This window comes from Heterocephalus glaber, unplaced genomic scaffold, assembly GCF_053883595.1.
Source record: "Heterocephalus glaber isolate CG9 unplaced genomic scaffold, H.glaber_assembly_v1.0 deba00000943, whole genome shotgun sequence".
NCBI classification, from domain to species: Eukaryota; Metazoa; Chordata; class Mammalia; order Rodentia; family Bathyergidae; genus Heterocephalus; species Heterocephalus glaber.
In genome coordinates this window covers 14,820,916-14,842,092 of record NW_028258175.1, presented here as the reverse complement: position 1 = coordinate 14,842,092, position 21,177 = coordinate 14,820,916, and the positions used below count along the sequence as shown (strand labels likewise).

Sequence of the window (21,177 nt, the reverse complement as noted above, 5' to 3'; positions counted from 1 at the left end):
AAAAAATCTTCACCTGCTCTTCCTCAAAGGTCTGCTATCTCAAATCTATAAAGAACTTAAAAAGATCAGACCTTGCAAATTTAAAGACCCAATCCAAAAACGGGCATCTGAAATGGACAGGCATTTCTCAGACAAAGAAGTAGAAATAGCAAATAAATACATGAAAAAATGTTCAACATCACTGGTCATTTGAGAGATGCAAATGAAAACAAAGCTGAGATTCCACTTCACTCCAGAAAGAATGGCTGCTATCATGAAATCAACCAATAACAAATGCTGGTGGGGCTGTGGGGAAAGAGGAACCCTGCTCCACTGCTGGTGGGAGTGTAGACTGATGCAAGCACTGTGGAAATCAGTATGGAGATACCTCAAAGAACTAGGACTGAAAGTTCCATTTGACCCCATTATTCCACTGCTGGGGATCTTCCGCAAAGAATTAAAAGAATCATACCACAGTGATAATATGTGCACCCATGTTCATAGCAGTACAGTTTGTAAAAGCTAAAACTTGGAAACAGCCCAAATGCCCATCAACTGGAGACTGGATAAAGAAAATGTGTTTTTTTTTATAAAATGGAGTACTACTCAGTCATAAAAAATGAGAAATTAGATACATTTATAGCTAAATGGATGCACATTGAGGCGATACTCTTAAGTGAAATAAATAGGACACACATGAATAAATACTGAATAGTTTCTCTGGTGTGAGGAACTGAAAGTGTAAATAAAGACTAAATGTATAATAGGTAATGTGAAATAGGAAGAAAAGGGGCAAAGGGGAAGGAAGTGGGAGGGATTGGGGAAAGGATAGAAGAGAATGGGATTAATATGAGAAAATGGAAAAATAGGAACAAAATCTTTGTAAATAGGGAGGACTGGAGGGGTTGAAGGGAGGGCTGGGCAAGGGAGAAAAATAAGAACCAAGAGAGACTATGTAAAGTTGCAAATTTCCAATGATGAATTTCATTATATTGTATACCTAAAATGTACCAATGATTAGAATGAATAATTGATAATGCAAAATAGGAAGAAAAGGTCCAAAGGGGTAGGGGTAGTGGGAGGGGCAGGGGAAAGGAAAGAAGGGAAAGGGAAAATGATGAGAAATGGAAAAAATGGAAATAAAATCTTTGTAAATAGGGAAGGGTAGAGGGGGTGAAGGGAGGGCTAGGAATGGGGAAAAATAAGAACCAAGATGCATTATGTAAAGGTACAATTCCCAATGAGAAATGTAATTGTGTTGTATACCTACAATGTACCAATAAAAGAATTTAATAAATAAATTAAATAAGTAAATAAATAAAAGAAGACCCAAAAAACTCAACCAAAAGACTTCAAGACTTAATTGACAGATTCAGTAGAGTAGCTGGATACAAGGTCAACACTCAAAAAACAATAGCCTTCGTGTACACAAATAACAGACTCACTGAGAGAGAAATTAGGGAAACAATTACTTTTACAATAGCATCCAAAAAAATGAAATATTTAGGAGTCAATCTAACAAACGAAGCAAAACACCTCTACACTGAAAATTACAGCACTCTGATAAAAGAGATTGAAGAGGATACAAGAAAATGGAAAGACATCCCTTGCTCCTGGGTAGGAAGAACCAATATAGTGAAAATGGCTATACTTCCAAAATTGCTATATAAATTCAATGCAATGCCAATCAAAATTCCAACAATATACTTCACAGAACTAGAGAAAACAATCCAAAAATTCATTTGGAACCATAAGAGACCTAGAATAGCTAAAGCAATTCTAGGCAACAAAGCCATGGGGTATCACAATCCCCAACTTAAAACTCTACTACAAAGCTACTGTGATAAAATCAGCATGGTACTGGCAAAGAAACAGACCTGAGGATCAGTGGAATAGATTAGAAGATGCAGAAACAACTCCAGACATGCTCAGCCACCTCATCTTTGACAAAGGAGCCAATCACCATCATTGGAGGAAAGATAGTCTGTTCAATAAATGGTGTTGGAAAAACTGGATTTCAACCTGCCAAAGATTGAAACTAGACCCACACCTATCACCATGCACTAAACTAAGATTGAAGTGGATTAAAGATATAAATATTAAGACAGAAACACTAAACTTGCTGGAACATAAGTTATGTAGTACTCTTGAAAACATTGGCATAGGAAAAGACTTCATGAACAAAACCTCAGTAGCATGGGAACTAGCAGAAAGAATCAACAACTGGGATCTCATCTTATTAAAAATCTGCACTGCAAAAGAAACCACCAACGGAGCTAACAGACAACCTACAATATGGGAAAAAAATTTTGCAGCTGTACCTCAGACAAAGGACTACTATTAAGAATTATATAAAGAATTGAAAAGATCAGAACTCCCAAATTAAAAGACCCAATTCAAAAATGGGCATCTGAAAAGAACAGACATTTCTCAGACAAGGAACTAAAAGCAGCAAACAAATATATGAAAAACTGGTCAACATCACTCATCATTCGAGAGGTGCAGATGAAAACAACACTGAGATTCCACTTCATCCCAGAAAGAATGGCTGCTATCAAGAAATCAAGCAATAACTAATGCTGGCAGGGGTGGGGGGAGAAAGGAACCCTTCTCCATTGTTGGTTGGAGTGCAGACTGGTGCAACCACTGTGTAAGTCAGTATGGAGATACCTCAAAGAACTAGGACTAGAGGTCCCATTTGACCCAGTTATTCCCCTGCTGGGTATCTTCCCCAAAGAATTAAAAGAATCATACCACAGTGATATGTGTGCACCCATGTTTATTGTGGCACAGTTTGTAATAGCTAAAGTTTGGAAGCAGCCCAATTGCCAATCAACTGGAAACTGGATAAAGAAAATGTGGTTTATTTATAAAATGGAGTACTACTCAGCCATAAAGAACGAAAAACTAGAGTTATTTATAGCTAAATGGATGCACATCAAGGCCACACTCTTAAGTGAAATGAATAGGACACACATGTGTAAATCCCAAATAGTTTCACTAGTGTGAGAAACTGATATTGTAATCAAGGGTTAAAATGATTAAAATGAATAGTTGATAATTTGAAATAGGAAAAAATGTCCAAAAATGAAGGAGTGAAAGGAGGGGAGGGGGAAAGGAAAAGAGGGAAAGGAAAACCTATGAGAAAAGAAAAAAAATGGAAATGAAATCTATGTAAATAGGGAAGGGTGGAGGGTGTGAAGGGTGCAGAGGTAATGGGGAAAAAATAAGAACCAAGATACATCATGTACAGGTACAAACACCCAGTGATAAATGTAAATGAATTGTATACCTAAAATGTACCAATAAAAGAACTGGAAAAAAAAAACCTACTTACTTGCTTAAAGACATGGGTCTTTCTAGAACTCCAAGGATAAAGCCTGCTAAGAGAATTCTTTCTCCTTTAAATGAAAATATGAAGAAGTTCTGAGGGTCAATAACTATAGTGATGAATATTTGAATACCATCAATAATTTCTACCTTCCTCCCTCTGACTGTGAGCATGAAAAGCACATTTGGCCATGAAGGATAGTCCAGCCATTCTACATGACAATGGGATGCAGCCTCATAGCCATTGAGAAGTCTCTATTGTTTTACCTCCAATGACATATAAGTCAAACGGCAGGGAAAAGAAAAGTCTCTTCTCCAAAGTTCATCAGAAAAAACTAAGATATTCCATGGCTGAAGATCTCACAAGACCTGATCATGACTCTGGCCCTTAGCAGCATTCATGGTGAAAAAAACATCACATGGCCAGGTTATGTACAGGCTCATTTTTTACCAAAGGAATATCATGCCCTGTAGCCAGGCTACATACACAGAGGTCTCATCTATCATCAGCAATCTCACCACAACAAACACTTTTTCATCACTGCAGATATCTGAAAGGAAGGCAAGCCACACCCTGCTAAAATCTTATCCTTTGCTCTGCAAGAACACTGGGCTGTGCTCTGGCATCACCACTGGCACAAAGGCTTTCTCTTCACTCTGATACCGGAAGCAATTCAAGTGCAGAACTATAATCCTGAGACTTATTTTCATCAACTACTGACCTGCAAAGAATTCTGTGCTTTCTCCTGGGTAGGGTGGTCCATCACAACACCACTGGACCACAGAATAAGCACTCCAAGGATGTAGAGAAGATCAACATTCATTTTACTTCACTATACACGAAGGAAAAATTCAGGGTCAGTGGATTGGCTCAGTTCTTCCTTCATTGCTCTCCTGGGCTCCAGAACCTAAAGCAAAGTCACAGCAACCCCACTACCCCACGACTCCACATCAGGGACCCCAATATCACTTAGTGAAGGCCATGGATATTCCCTGCCTATGCTGCAGTGAAGGTCCATGGCTGTCCTTATACAGATCCTGGTGATGTTCAGGGCTCACCATGAGCTGTGGACTCCCTCACTGGAAAAGAAGCACAAGAGATTCTACCCTTTGTGGTCTCCTCCGTGACTACCTGTACAACTCCCATGTCATCCTATCATTCAGGTTCCATCACCACCACCATGCTCCTCCCTCCTTCTTGTCAACAAACTAGCCATGCAATGGTAATGGATGCCTTTGAGGAGATACCTCCCAATTCACTCCAATCCCCATCTCAGGGACCCACTCTGTCACAGTGACCTCATGCCCTGCTTACTCCCCTAGTGGGACAAGTATGAAATACACGTCATCTCTCCTGGAAGGGAACCAATAGCATCTGATGCTTCCTCGTGACAGCAAGAAGGCACAGAGCACCACACTTGTCGATGAAGAGGGCAGAATCAGAGGTTCACCATCGATAGCCAACCTGTCACAGAAAAAAAGGCTACGATGCTGAGTGTGGCACAAACTCTGAACCACTCAGTAGTCAAGACCTTAGAGGGTGCATGTCTAGGAAACATGCGAATACCTCGTGCACACCCTCTTCACATCCATCTGAATACAGACCATCATTTGGTGCCCAATGAGGTACCAGCATGCTGATTCTCACCTGACACCTGCATGCAGTTCCAGCCATAGTCTGCTCATCTTCCCTTGAAGGAACCTGCAGAAAACATGGAGAAGACAAAGTCAGTGTTGAGTCAATGAGCATTTCAATTCCCACAAAAACCACTGACTCACACTGGAAATGTACCTGGCTGCTGGGATAACTGCATGAAAACAATCCTGTCCCCACAGTCAAACCTCTCCTAAGTGGACCCCTGCAGACTCTCCTGTGCTACGGCTCCCCGGGCTGGGACACAGCAAGCACCCAAACCTAGACACCATGTCTTCTTCAGTGCTCACTCTTTTACTATCCATTTCACCTAAGCTGTGCGAAATGTCCCCTCCCAGAGAGTGGCATTGCTGTGGATTCCATCCTTCCTTACTTGAGCAACTTCAAATCAAGCAGTGGGCTACAAATGGCAAGCCACACCTTTGTCACTTACTCACACATGTGGAAGTGGCAGGACCTCACTGGTGGCCTGGGCACAAGCCCACACTTACCTGGATGTCTGTATGCATCCACCTGATTATACTGTGCTGCTCACTGTGACATGACTGTCCCTGTGAAAATGACATCAGAGAATACTGATTTAGTCCATGTGAGTATCGTGGAGGTCACTGTGTTAGACTGTGGCCCCTTTGCTTTAACACCTCAGTCTCAGGGGTGTTTCCTAGAAAAAAATATGGTAAGAGAATTCTTTCTCACTTGAAGGGAAACCTGCAGAAGTTCTAAGGCTCAATATTCATAGTGGATGTTAGCAAGAATCCTGGCCTCCCCATCCACCTAGCCAACATGAAAACTACATTACGGGTCAGTTTCCCTACATGAAAATGGGACACTTACCAGCAGCCATTGGGAAGATTTAATCTTCACTGGCACACAGGTGAATCAGTGGGGAAAAGCAAAGTGTGCCCAAGTGCCCTCCCACAATGTACATCAGTAAAGAAGAAAGTGTTGCATGGCTGAGGGTAGCAGCATCTCCCAAGGCCTTTTGGCAGGATACCTGGTGATGAAACATGTTAATACCAGGTTAGGCAGAGGCTCCTTCTGACCTGGATACAGACATCTGGCCTAGTGATCAGCTTGTACCCATGGTGGTATTTTCCTGGCCTTCAATAAGTGTACAACAACCAACTTCTTGATCACTCTGTATCCATGAAGGGAAAAGGAACAAGACCATGCTAAAAAGATACAGCATGTTCTGCAAGCACACAACATGCTCGATTCATTGACAACCACCACTGGTGTGGGAGGCTTCCACTCCACTGCATACCAGATTGAAACTGAGGGAAGAATATCATCCCAAGGCTCTGATCTTCATCAAGTGGGTGCCTGCAAGTTTCCTGTGCTTCTTTCTCAGCAGTCTGGTACTCAAGCATGTCACTGCATATAGTAAGCAAGCAATCCCAGGACACAGGGACTTTGAACAGTACTTTTCTTACCCTATACAAAAAGAAAACTCACACAGACTAGATTTCTGATTTGTTAGTCTTTTATACTTGAATTTATTCACACAAAATATGGTATCGGCTACACTCAGGGCCCCAACATGCTCCACTGAAGCCTAGGAAGATCCATTTCCTGTGCTGTGATGGAGGCCATACTTGCTGCTATCTGGATCCTGGTGAGGTTCCAGGGTCTGGCCTTTCCTGGCTGTGAGGTCTGGACCCGTCACTAGAAAACACACCCGAAAGAACCCATCCTGTACTTTATCCTATGCCCTTCTTTTTCTCCATCTGCACAATCTGCACATCATAGGATTACTCAGGGGTCCATCACCACTACAAGGACCCTCATTTATGCACACTGAAAGCCAGAGAAGAGAAAATGGACACTCCTGAGCAGACACCGGACAAACTGTTACAATCTGTATCTCAGGGAACTACTCTAGGATAATTATCTGAATCCTTGCTTTTTCTCTACAATGCCTAGTTTGTTGTTGTTGTTGTTGTTCTTTTTTTTTGGAGCAAAAAATTTATTAGTACATTTCAGGTAAACATAATGATAGCATTCATCACAGGGAATTTGTACCTGTTCATGATGTATCTTTCTTCTTCTTTTTTTCCCATTCTTCTCCCCTCCCTCTACCTCTCTGCTCTTCCTTTATTTACAAAAGCTTTGTTTCCATTTTTTCTTCTATTTTCTTTTCTTTCTTTCTTCTTTCTTCTCCCCATCCACCCTCTTTTGTTCCCCTTTACAATGGCCAGTATAAATGCACACTTTCAGCCTGGATTCAGTAGCACCTGATTCTACACCCTGATAGGAATGAGGCACTTAACCTCACACTTGCCAAATAAAGGAGACTACCTCAGAGTTTCACTATCAACAATGAAAATCACGTCTGAAAATAAGGTCTCTGATGTGTGAATGTGGGGTCAGCTCAGAACTCAACAGTCACAGTGACCTTCCCAGCACAAGAATCCAGTACATGACAACATCTCATTAGGCTATTACCCTTATGCTAGCCACCTGGATATTGAAGATTGGATGGGTGCCAATGGGCTGTAATTTATACTTTTGTTTTTCCTTGGTTTGTTCAAGGTTTTTTCAACACACTCATTCAATTGATCACTTCCATTAACTTGAAAGCACCTACAAAAAATTGTCATTTAGCTCTCATCTTGCTCTTCCATGTCACTGACTCTTTCTGCCCCACCCAGAAACAGAAAGGCATCCTTCAGCTATGTGTTAATAGAGTCCTTAATTCTATGTAAATTGTATTCTCTGGCATGTCCAAATGTGTAATATAGCCATCTGTAAATTTTTCAATGTTTACTGTTGTGTTGTAACACCACCATGTCTACATACAACCATGATGCGATGGATCCCTGAAATTGTACAGGTTCAATATTCATTTCTGTCTCATACAAAATGCAGTATTGCATTCACTAGATATTTTCATCATGTCTCTCATTTCATCCATTAGTACTTGTAACAAAACCTCAGTAACAAGTGTCAAGGACATCCTCATCACTCATCCCTGTATATGAAGATCTGATTTCCTGTGATGTGGTGAATGCCCACATTCGCACTTATAGAGAGATCATTAGTGTTCTACTTTACAAACTTATTTTGCCTGCTGTGATGTATTCACCTATCTATGGACTCTTGTCATAGACTTCTGATTTGGTATATGTCTCATTTGCACTTATACAACTCCAAATTCCCTATGTCACTTCATTGTTTCAGCATCCACTTACATTATCTAGATACTTGCAGGCTTCCATGGATAAAGCCTTGTAAGAGAGTGTTGTCTGTCTTCAGTGATACATGCAAACCTTCCAAGGACAATATTTCAGAGATGGACTCAGTGAAAATTACATAAATCTTTTCTCCACCAGTAGCAATACAAGCATATTATATCTATTACATTCCAGAAAAGATGCAATGACATTTGATGTATCCTTGTAATATTAAGGTGATAATATGTTTTGAAAACATGTACCACTAGAAGTGGGGGAATATAATAAAACCTAATAAAGTCATAAAATGAATTGCTGAAAATGAGATGTCATTAGTGAGTGACTATCATCCCAGACAAATACACTAGCCAAGACCTTAACATCTGAGCACCTAATTAGGAACTTGACAGGATTATAGAAAATCAAACAGCCTTCACTGGACTATGACCATTTTATCATTTACCTTGTTACTAGGGTGACTGCAACAACCATCTTTTCTGGATCACTGTGTTCTCTTGAAGGGCATCTGAAAAATATACAAAGCCAGTTTGGCATAGAAGGTACTGTGTCAGAACATGAGCCCACTACCTTTTTAATGTCCATTGCTAAAGGACAGCTAAACTCCTCGGGATACTTGGATTCACCAAACAAAAACAGTATTGTCAGAGAGCCCATATTTTGTCATCTCCACACCCTGGAAATTAACCTATGCTTACTGCAGTCATAGAGTTCCACAATAATTTCAATTAACCAGTTCATAATCACTCCCTCAGCAGTCCTTGCTAAAACACCAATTTTCCCTATGGCATATAAAGGATAAATTCATATTTACTAGAACTGTGAAGGACAAAATTATTTCTTATATGAGCAGTGACCACTAAATCTAGTAATAGGACACCCTCATCCCTTTCCTCTATAGATGAAGATCTGGTTTAGAGTATCTCAGCACTTACTTCATAACCCTCTATGGACTTTACTCACTCCCATGGGTAGGACAATCACAGTGTCTTCAGAGGAACTTGAAAATCAAATCATAAAAAATGATTTTGGAACCTATGTCATTCAAAGAAGACACTGACACATTCCCTTGGTCATGGCATTCAACATACCAAATCATATTCTTATCAAAATTACATGGTAAAGCTGAACACTGAGGTAAAAGCCTACTAAGAAATACCATCTTGTTTGGAAGAAACACTAGAAAAATTCCCATATTCAATACTAGGGGATAGGAAATATGGTCAATGACCTGCATCCCTATACAATAACCTATCACAATCTCTAAATAAGTCCATAGTACAATCTCATATTTACAAAAAGCATTACTGACAAATCATATTTTGAACGTGTTCTAAGCAGAGGTTACCACAGGAGTTCAAAAGCATCATTCATGATATAAATACCAAAAAATAAGAAATGCCTCTAATGATTTCAAGTCAACAAACCTGTACACTAGGATAAAACTTAATGGAATACCTGCCAAAAAGCCAGGGTAACATTGTGTTAGATATCCCATCCACTTTACCAAGAAATCTGAAGGTTATTTGTTAGCATCTTGGTAGGGACAATTTCTTACTTACCAGGTTAGTCATAACATTTCATAAATTACCATTCTTAAGTTCAATCACTATAATTTAATAACTGTTGGAATCTTAGACAACACTTTGAGATGTGTGTTTAGGACGCATCATCTTTCACCTGAGGGGAGAAAAAAAGGACAACGTTAAAATTTGGGTCACCTCCATCATCAGGGAAACCAACTGAAGTACTTAGATCTTTAGAACTTCAAGGTCAGAGATGTTGTTCTTCACACCATTTTCTCTTGGCTGGCTACCTGTAGAAAAAATTATGGTCAATACTGTGATGTGGATCAGTTGAATAACTTACATGGATCCCTGCATATGCCTCCACACCTCCTAGGATTAAATTCAGAGTTTATCAAACTTTATATAATAAGCTAATTGTTACTAGCAGTGGTAAACAGAATCATTCCTTTACTAAATATGTACAGGAAGCATGCTAAAATAAATGGAAGAACCCCACACTTACAATATCCCTCTTGATCATCATGGCCATGGATACAACAAACTGCCACTGTTGGTCATCATGAGACCTACCACCGTATCTGCATGGAAATGTAAAAACATGGGTGACAAGTATATGTATGGTAAGACTTTTCTACTGGGACCCTTCAAATAACTTTCTTTATTGTCATTATTGCAAGATTTCATTTCTACCTGGACTCATCAACTCTACTTGTATTCTTGATTATTTTATGATGAACATCATTGTTCCAAACCTCATTATCTCATGACTGCTAATATTTAACTTAACTACCATGATGCATACATGCATAATAACCTGAGTACATGAAAGTCATTTGAAATTCCCAGGGTAAATTCTCTCTAAATGTAAGATAATGCAATAATATGGTTACTAGAATATGAAATACTGCATTCCTTTTCTACATACTTACATTTTTTTAATCATATGATAAAAATTGTAGGGAAACAAACATCACTGACCCAGATATTTGATGATCTAATGGTTGGTCTGGCATGTGCTGTACATGAAAATATTTACTCTAATACAGAAATATCTCCTGATAATGAACTTTTTAAGTTCACTGTTAACCCTTGACAGGAATCAAGACACAACCTACCAGGAACTGTTGAATAGCTTCTATTACAACCATGATCACAGGACTCTACCTGGATTCTTGTGGTTCTCCAAGGTCAAGGATAATGTCAGATAAGACAACATTTCTTCATGGAATATCTGCCTAGTTCCTATGTTTACTATAGTTGGGACTATGTGATAAATATTTGGATATGTGCAACCTCCTTACAGGGTTACACATTCTCTCTGAAATACAGAAAAGAAACTGCATGGTTTCAAGTGTTCCTAAGGATGTTACCTGAATACTGGCAAAGAAATCACGATGGCAAGTGGTAGGGAAAACATAACCACTTGCCTCATGTGATCTGAAGATCAGGTTGTCTGTGCTTTAGTTTTGGTCTACATCAGCACTTGTTTGCATAACAGCAATGTCTGCCATTAAAGGCTGATGTTAGATTAACTGTGATCTCATGATAGAAATCTGCAAAGGCTTTAGAAAATACATCTTTAAGAACACTTGAGAAGGTAAAACCAGTAAGATTGCCAAGCTGTGCTGTGGTTTGGGCCTACATCAGAACCTACATGAAACCACCTACCTACATGGTGTGCTGACCAACAGTTGAAAGGGTTACTATAAGATCTTGACAGAAATCTAAAAATCCCAGTGTTTGGTACACATCTTATTGCATGTCTATACCTGCAAATAAAGAAAAATCCATGTTTACTGTTACAATTTTTTTTTACCTATAAACATACTGTTCTAGTCGGTGTTTCTAAGGAAACAGATTTACCACAGGATATACAAATATATAGGACTGTCTTACAATATTCTCCCAAAAAGTCAAACCCAGAAAAGTGCAATAGATCTTTCCACATAATATTCCACATGAGTCCAGCCAGAGGCCTACAGCCCTCAGCAATGTCTCATGCAAGTTCATATCAAGAATCTGCACCAAAAGGCCCAAGGGCCAGTGGTAGAAGCTCAAAAGTCTATGCCAGCAGGGTGAACAATCTGTGCCAGAACACTGAGGGATCTGCACTGGAACCAGGGAGTGATGCTCAAGACAAAGGCAAAGACCAGCACCCCCCACCCACACACTGAGGGAGCAATAGCAAGAAAAGCCACTGAGTTCCAGTTCCAACAAAGCTTCTCCTGGGAAATCAGCAGCCAGCATTCCTCCCCTTCTATCCTCCTTTTATGCAGTTGTGGCAACAATCCTTAGGTGGGTCACCCACATGCAGAATCACCCTCAGTTAAGCTGAGTGTTCCCACTTAAGCTGGCCATTATTTCATCCGCACACATACCAAAAACAATTTCAGTAGAAGAATTTCAACAGTATCATTAATTACCTTGATGTCTGGAAACAACATCTTTAATGAGAAATGTAACAGCAGCTCATCTCTGTGCACTTGGAAAGAGCTTGATGGGAGAGCAAAAGACTTGAGAACACAAGTTCCAGTGTCACAGTTCTAATTTCATGGTTTCTCAGTGTTAGTCAAGGGTGTTACCTATCCTTCCTTATCACTTGCCTGGATACCTGGAAAGCTCCATTAATAAACATGTATGTACACAGTGATGTCTTGACCGGAACCTAAGTAGATCCATGTGATAAATATATTTAAGGACACAGTCTGTTCTATCAACATACCAACAAATAACCTTGGTCCACTTTCATCATTAGGGAACCGTCAACACTCTTTGGATCCCATCAAAACTTCAGTACCAGCAACATTCTCAGAGTCATCATATTCTCTTCACATAACACCTTCAATGATTAAATGGTCAATACTGTGGAAAAAATAGGATATCTTACCAAGACACATATAGTTATTAGTAGGATTATTACTAAAGTCATTATATTTAAACTCTAAATGCTAAGGAATAAAAAAACAGCATTATTTCCCAACTGACAATTTTTTTCCTACCTGACACACAAAAAGCATGATAACACAAATATCACCTTGATTGCCTAGGTATCTGAAAATCAAATGGTCCATATAGTTTTAAAGCCCACATCATCACTCAGAAACCAGCAAAATCTCCATGAAAAATCACTGAGAAGCCTCACCAGCCCCAACCTCCGACTTTCCCCTCATCTTTGTAAAATATGAACACTCTCATGTAGGGAACAGGGGAAGGGGACATTACCAGAACCTCTGCAGTAAGTCCTAGTCTCTTGTGAGCCAAGGCAGCACACAGCGAATTACAGGAAAGGTAGACAAATGAGACTGAGAAGAAGCTGAGCTTTGGGTCTGATCAGTGCTGCTCTGGGTGGCAAAGACAAAAACCCTCTAGCTTGCAGCACCTTTTATTCACTACATGGAGAAACAAATGTAAGAAGTGAAAAATAGAGTTCAGTACTTCACATTGGGATAAACAAGGTGTAACAAAAAGCTGGGGGGCAGTGGAAATCTAAGAACAATGAAGAATTATGCAGATGAAGATTTGGTTCCTTCCTGGTGTCTCCCACAGGTGTGGTCTTGTCCTGGAGATTGCAGCATCTGGGGGGGGATCGCTGAGGTCTCAGTTTTGACCAGAGGCCAAAATGCAATTATGTCTGGAATGTCCTAGCTGGGCTGTAGGCAGGAGAACTAGGCCTACTCAAATGATTTTTCCCTAGAATTTTGTAGCACTGCTCCCAACACTCTCAGATGGTTATGATGCCCCTAACAATCCTTTGTCTCCTGTCTACAGGCGGCAAATCCTCCAGTCAGTCCTTAGGACCTAATGAGATCTGATTAGTGCATGTCTCTGCTACTCAGTGTTAAGCGGCCCTGGAATTGACCATTATGGGGGTATTTGCACTAAAGAAGTTAATAGATTCCACACTTGGGGCATTTCTTTTGGGAGAGCCAGTTATTAAGCATTTATCAGAATATGCTGGTGCACAAAGTAATAAATGAACAGGGAGAAGCACTATGGATACTGACAACTCAATCTTTTTGTTTCTCATGAACTTCTTGCAACTTTTGTAGATGAAAGAATATGTCAGTTTGCTCCACATATGCCTTAAAATACACTATTTTTCTAAACTGTTATATATTTTATGAAAAGAAATGTTAGATACTTTTATTACAAATTTCTTAATATAATATTAATGCTGGTTAGGAACTTACAAATCTCATGTCAAAAGTTTATAAATGTGCTTACAAAGATAGGTATTAAATAATTCTTATTAAATAATTGTTCAAAAAGATTTAGATAAGTGTATATATATGTACATATATATTACTAGACCTAGCATAGAAATCAGATACATAAATTTATAACATAGGTATAAATTTATAAAATCACTGATACAGGTTTGACACACACACACACACACACACACACCTTTATCCATTCATCCTAGTGATAGTCTTATTAGTAGTGGGTCTCTAGGGCTCAGACTTACTAAAATGTTTCTGATTTAAATCCAAAGAGCTGAAAACTCATAAGTTGGGTTGGAGATGCTTACAAGACAGAAAAATCATGTTCTAGAATACATTAAGAGTAATAGCGATGCACAGAACATATTAGAAACCCATTGATCAGCTGAAAAGGCCTCTGGGATTGGACAGAGTGGAAACAAAAAGGCCAGTTCAAATCACAAAGCCAAATCTCACTAAAAGGCCTTTCTTTTGAAGACTGCATTTAATTGACCAGTAACCTAGCAGGTAGTACATTTGTAGAATGCAGTTTAGCTGAAAAGCTGGTTTTATGAAGGAGTCAGTGACCACTGGAAGTAATCAATATGTCTGTCCCCATGGGCCATGGCCTAAGTACATATGGACTTCAGGCCCCTGCTTCTAGTTGCATACTGGTCATGCCTCCTGATTAGCTCTGACATACAAAGAGCTCTGAAATTATCTTTCCTGTTCTGACTACATGAAATCAGCTGAATAAACTAAAAATCAGCAACTTTAATTAGATCTGCAAGAGCACTGAGATCACATCACAAACTGCCACAGCAAAAACCAGACAGACATGCAAATATAGAGAATCACAGTTTACCGGGACCAGAGACATATGGAGATAGAAACTGGTAGGAACAAATAAACAGCAACTGATGAACTGCTGAAAGCTGTCTGCAGACTAACTCCAGAGTTAAAATCCACTGTACCCAGTTTTAGGGGGCCTCCTATAATACTGCTGTGGGTTTGGCCTTCAGAAGACCCACCAGGGGTTAGTAAAATTTGAGAGACAATCTTCTCTTCTGTGAGCAGTGAAGAACAGAACTAACCACTTTGAAATAAGCCCAGACAGTTCTACTTTCTCTAATGAGATTGTGCTCAAGGGAAGCTACTTTGCTACAGCTGTATCTGACGAAGAGGAAGAACAACTAGACATTGTTAGTCATTCTAGTTTTTCTGTCTTACATAATAGGAAAAAAAAGTTGAGAAAAGTTACTGATGGCTACAACTCGGGAACTCAAGTCCATTAAAAAACTGATATATAATTTTAAGGTGGAATGCTTCCCTTCCTCAAACTCTTATCCCTACACTGACAGAGCTCCTATATAAAAACAGTGGGTCACAAATGAGACACCTAAGAGAGACATTCTATTTAAGAAGAGGTTCTTAGGAGACTTGGAGACAGCATGGAAGTGGCAAACAATGGGAAATTAGAGAAAAATGGAATCTTTGGTGCACAGTTATAATAAACTTTAAACAGGAAACACCCAGGTCCTGGCCAGACTAATATCATCTTTATACTGATAGCCTGAATGCCTCGGTGCCCAACAACAAAATTTTGGATATACTAAAGGCAAGAAGATAATGTGACCTGAAGAAACAGAATGAGCATCAGTACTGGATTAAGATATAACACAGATTTTGAAATTGTCAGATAAGAAGCATGCAACAACTGTGATTGATATATTAAAGGTTTTATGGTATGCTAAAGAATTTATTTGGTCTTTGATCCCATTCCTGGCAAAGAATTTCAAAATCCCTTGGAACTTCCTGAGTTACGGGCATGCATGTGTTAATGTTGATCTTAATGAAATGACTCATGGTAGATGCCTAATTAGCTTCAGGATCAGGGCTGGTCACTAGAGAGACCAAACTCATGATTAGAAGGCTGGAATCCTGGGCAAGTCTGACCTCCATGAAGGAGAAAGCACTGAAGATTGAACTCAGTCACATGCCCAGTGGCTTACATAGTCATGCCTGTGTGATGACAGCCCATACAAAAACTCTGGACACCAAGTGGAGCATCCCAAATCATGAACACATTACAGTGCACAGATAATGCCACATCCAGATTCCATAGAAAGGATACAAGAGCACTGAAAACTGGCCCTTCCAGAACTTTTCTTGTGTGTTTCCTTCATAATAAAACTGTATCTGTAACAACAGCATTTTTGGGAAGCTGCACTTGCGAGACAGGTGGCAGAATCACTGAGGTAAATCCCCAGCAGTACAGCATTTTTAATGTGTTCTGTGAATCATTAGACTGAATTATCAAAATTGGAGTGGTTGTTGGGACTTCAAAATTTACACTTAGTGAGAAGCATAGGAAATATGGGGACCACACTTGCTGCTGGCATCCAGAGTAAGAGGCAATCTTGTGGAGGGCTAAACAATTAACTTGTGAATTACAGATGTTGCCAGAATCAAATGGCAATGAGTAGAGTTGAAACAGAGCAAGAACCAATGGAAAAAGTAGAAAACATTTAAGAACACATGGGTAACAGAAGAATTAGAGTCAGTATGCTATAGAGAAATTGTATATCTATTTATTGTGGCACAAATTCAAAATAGCCAAGATATGGAATCAGACTAGATGAAAATCAACAGATCACTGGTTGAAGAAAGTATGATATGTACAAACAATGGAGTGTTATTCAGCCATAGAAGAAACAAAATTATGTCATTTGTGGGAAAATGGATGGATATAAAGACCATTACATTAAGTGAAATAAGCCAAACTCAGAAAGATAAGTACATGGATTTTTTCAAAAAGGACATGAAAGCAGGAGGGACACTACTTGACCAGAGAAAGGGAATAAAGAAGAGGAAGAAGTGGGTGTGAGGCAGGGTAATAGGGGGCTGGATATGATCAAAATATGTTATATGCCTGTATGAAAAGCCCACAATGAAAACCAGCATTTTTTAAAACTACTATACCCTAAAATCAATACCTATAAAAAAGAACAGTTCATTAACATAATCAAAAAGAAATGGAAACTGTAACAAAATATCAAAAGGAAATGGGAGATACAAAAAAACGTTGTGGCAGAAATGAAGAATGCCTTGAAGGATGATCAGGTTAGAAATGACTGGGGAAAAGATCAGTGAGCTGGATGCTAAGTCAATAGAAACTCTCTAGGCTGAAAGACAAAGAGAAAACAAAAGCAAAAAAAAACCCCAGAACATTCAAGAATTGTGGGACAATTACAAAAGGCATAACATGCCCATAATGGGAACTCTAGAAGAAGAGAGAACCATGAAATATAACTGAAGTAATAGTACCTCAGAATTTTCTAAAATGAAGGACACACCAAATCTCAGGTTCAAGAACTTTTACAACAATAAGCAAGGTAAATACAGAAAAAATTATAAGTACACCTATCAAATTCAATGTGTAAATATCAAAAACAAAGAAAATCTTGTAAAACACAGGGAGATATGACCTTACCTACTGAACAACAAAGAATTACACCAGCATTCTCAGAAATCATGTAAGTAAGAAGAGAATGAAGTAAAATGTTTAAGGTGTTGAAACCAATAACCCATCCGTACAATGCTAAAATTCTTTCTATGCCAAACTTTATTTGACATAAAGAAAAATGTCTTTTTCAAATAACAACTGAAGAAATGTAATGCCAACAGATATGCTAGACAAGAAATGCTCCAATAAGTTCTTTAGAGATAGAAATCAAATATGACAAGAGAGAGACCAAGGAAGCAGAAAGGAAAGAAGGAACTAAGGAAGGTAGGAAGGAAGAAAGACAGGAGAGAGGGAGGAAAAAGCATGGGGAGAGGAGGAAAGCAACAAGGGAAGGGAGAAAGAAAGGGCATTGGAGAGGAATAAAGAAAGGTATAATAGAACATTTTATTCTTAATCTATTAGATAACTGCTCAAAGTAATAGTAGCAACAATATATTGGGTGAATATAATTTATAAATGAGTGGAATCGGTGACAGCAACAGTGGCAGGGATGGTGAAACTTTTATAGCTTTCAATGATACAAACAGCCTGCTGCAGCACAAGTGCCATAGGTTGCCACCACTGGCATAGGGAGTAGCAGCATGGGGGAATTGAGAATGCTCCACTCTAAGGTACCTATGTTAGCAGAGAAGCAGTATAGTGTTATTTGAAACTAACAACTTAGACTTGGTGGTCTTAGATAAGCTGTAAATATATATTGTGAACTCTATGACAAGCACTAACTTTTTTTAAATTTTTATTTATTTAATTCTTCTTTTTGGTACTGGGGATTGAACTCTGGTCCTTGCACTTGCGCAGCAGGCGGCAGAACCACTGAGCTAAATCCTTGTCCCACACTCACATTTTTAAAAGGTATAATTGATATGCTAAGAGAAGAGAGAAAATGTATTCATTAAAGAAACAAGGCAAGAAAAATGGCAGAAGGACTACTCTCTAGAATATATAAAGAACTGAAAAAAATCTGACCCCCCAGATTCAAAGACCCAATTCAAACATGGGCACCTGAAGGGAACAGACATTTCTCAAAGAAGTAAAAGCAGCAAACAAATATATGAACAAATGTTCAACATCACTCATCATTCAAGAGATGCAGATGAAAACAACACTGAGATTCCACCTCACACCACAAAGAATGGCTGCTATCAAGAAAACATCCAATCACAAATGCTGGCTGGGGTGTGGGGAGAAAGGAACCCTTCTCCATTGCTGGTGGGAGTGTAGACTGGTGCAACCACTGTGGAAATCAGTATGGAGATACCTCAAAGAACTAGGGCTAGAGGTCCCATTGGACCCAGATAGTCCCCTGTTGGGTATCTTCCCCAAAGAATTTAAAGAATCATACCACAATGAAACATGTGTCCCCATGTTCCTAGCGGCACAGTTTGTAATAGCTAAAGCTTGGAAGCAGCCCGAGTGCCCATCAACTGGAACCTGGATAAAGAAAAGGTGGGGGTTTTTAATCAAATGGAGTACTACTCAGCCATAAAGAGTGAAAAACTACAGTCACTGATAGCTAAATGGATGTATATCAAGGCCATGCTCTTAAGTGAAATAAATAGGACAGGACACACATGTGTAAATACCAAATCGTTTCACTAGTGTGAGAAACTGAGAATGTAAACAAGGGTTCAAATGATTAAAATGAATAATTGATCATTTGAGATAGGAAAAAAGGTCCAACGACGAAGGGGTGAAGGGAGGGGAACAGGAAAGATAAAGAGGGAAAGAAAAAACTATGAGAAAAGAAAAAATAAATGGAAATGATGTCTATGGAAATAGGGAAGGGTGGAGGGGTTGAAGGGCACACAGGTAATGGGGAAACAAAAATAATAAGAACCAAGGTACATCATGTACAGGTACAAACACCCAATGATAAATGGAAATGAACTGTATACCTAAAATGTACCAATAAAAGAACTTAAAATTTAAAAATTAACAAAGAAACAGAAGAGAAATGAGGGAAGATTTTTAAAGAAATGAAAAACTGTCATGACTAGAAAACACAAGCACGGTAGAGATTAACTGAACTATATCAATGATTATTTTTAATATGAATAACCTAAATATATCAATTTAAATGTAAAGGCTGTCAGAGTATACTTTTGAAAGAAATTCAAGTATAGCTTTTCTAGTCTACATAATTCCATTTGATATATGTAAAAGTGGAAGGATAGAGAAAGATGATATACCATGGCAACACAACCCAATGAAATCTGAACTAGCAATATCAATTTCAGACAAAGCAGACTTCAAGAAAGATTCAAGGATAAAGAATTGTACTAGATAATGATAAATGGAGTCAGCTCTCCAAGAAGGCATAGTAAATCTTAACATATATGCACCTGAACAACTGATTCTCAAAATATAGGGGGGAAAAGACCATTAGAGCTACCAGAAGAAATAGACACATACCTTATTATAGTTGGAAACTTCAGCACTCTTCAATCAGTAATCGATGTTTGCAGCTGAAAGAAAAAATGGAAGTGCACAGTTGAATGAAAGGCCACCATCAATTCATCAGATGTAACTGACATTTCCTAAATACTTCATCCAACAAAGCAGAACACATTCTCTTGAAGCTCACAGGGAACATTTACTAAGACAGACCCCATTCTAGGCCACAGGACGGATGTTAACAAATCCTAGTTTGTTCTTGTACTACAATGAAATTAAGCTCGATATCAATAATAGAGACATAGCTAGAAAATTCCCAAAATATTTAGACTGTAACACACTTCCAAATAACATTCATCAGGAGAGTCTCAAGAAACTTTAAACTATTTTAAAGTAAATGATGAGAAGACAAATTATCAAAACATGTTGAAGGCAGCAAAACCAGTGCAGAGAGGAGAATTGATAACATTGAAAGCATAGTGTTAGAAAAAAAGAAACAGTAATCTAAGCTTCCACTTTAGGAAGCTACACAAATGAGAGCAATATAAAATGAATGCAAGGGCCAGGGATTGAGCTCAGTGGTTCCGCCACCTGCCTCACAAGTGTAAGGTCCCAAGTTCGATCCCCAGTACCAAAATAAAGAAAGAAATACAATAAATGCAAACAAAAGAAAAAAAACAATAAAAATTAGTGCATAAATCAATACAATCCAAAAATTTAAAAAAAATTTAAATATTGCTAAAAGCAGAATATGGTTCTTTGAAGATGAATGAAATCAATAAATCCTAACCAGGCTCATCAAGACAAAGAGAGAAAGAGGTCAATTACTAATATCATAAACAAGAGAGGACATCAATACCGAGCTCCTTGAAATGAAGAAGATAATTAACAGTATTCTGAACAACTCTATGCTGTCAGAGACCAGAGAAGTGAGGCCTAACTGGCCTCTCTGAGCACAAAGGAGAAAGGCTGCACTCAGGGTGACTCCATATTGCGGGTTCCAGGGAAAAGCCAGAACACCTAAGATTAAGTTGTTTACCGGAGTATGTACTAGTGGATATTGGAAAGCAGATGAACCTTGTGCTACTTTGATTGCTTGTACCAGTGTTTAGGTGAATGAATCCAAGATGAGCCAGATGCTGGGGCTCCTAAGAGGCAAGAACCCCCTGGCTGCCCAAAGTTAAACTGAGTCACGTCTCTTTGTCATTCATCCTTGCTTGCCCCCAGGTCAAGAAGAACAAAGTACCAGGCCTAGGTCCCAGTAGAAGGCTTGACTTGGCCAGTGGGGTGGATCAGCTACACTATGTCACAAATTTGATCATTTAAATGAAATGGACCAATTCCCTGCAAGATACAATCTACAAAACATAGA

The 21,177-nt window shown here is 38.9% G+C and overlaps 1 long non-coding RNA gene across 4 annotated transcripts in view; it reads right to left on the bottom strand.

The window, feature by feature from the left end:
• Nucleotides 1-242: 242 nt before the first annotated feature.
• The window catches only part of LOC147828683 (uncharacterized), a 30,561-nt gene continuing 9,626 nt past the window's right edge, over nucleotides 243-21,177 (bottom strand). The window contains exons 4-13 of one of the 4 annotated variants that reach the window (XR_015450504.1): nucleotides 19,824-19,876; nucleotides 12,406-12,545; nucleotides 10,186-11,452; nucleotides 9,876-9,970; nucleotides 8,600-8,662; nucleotides 5,798-5,957; nucleotides 5,455-5,514; nucleotides 4,958-5,011; nucleotides 4,032-4,774; nucleotides 243-3,380 (exon numbers count right to left, since the gene is read on the bottom strand). This is a non-coding gene — a long non-coding RNA (uncharacterized LOC147828683). Of the gene's footprint in view, nucleotides 3,381-4,031; nucleotides 4,775-4,957; nucleotides 5,012-5,454; nucleotides 5,515-5,797; nucleotides 5,958-8,599; nucleotides 9,835-9,875; nucleotides 9,971-10,185; nucleotides 11,453-12,405; nucleotides 12,546-19,823; nucleotides 19,877-21,177 lie in introns of those variants that run through there. The other 3 variants (XR_015450507.1, XR_015450506.1, XR_015450505.1) reach the window with 3 other exon arrangements.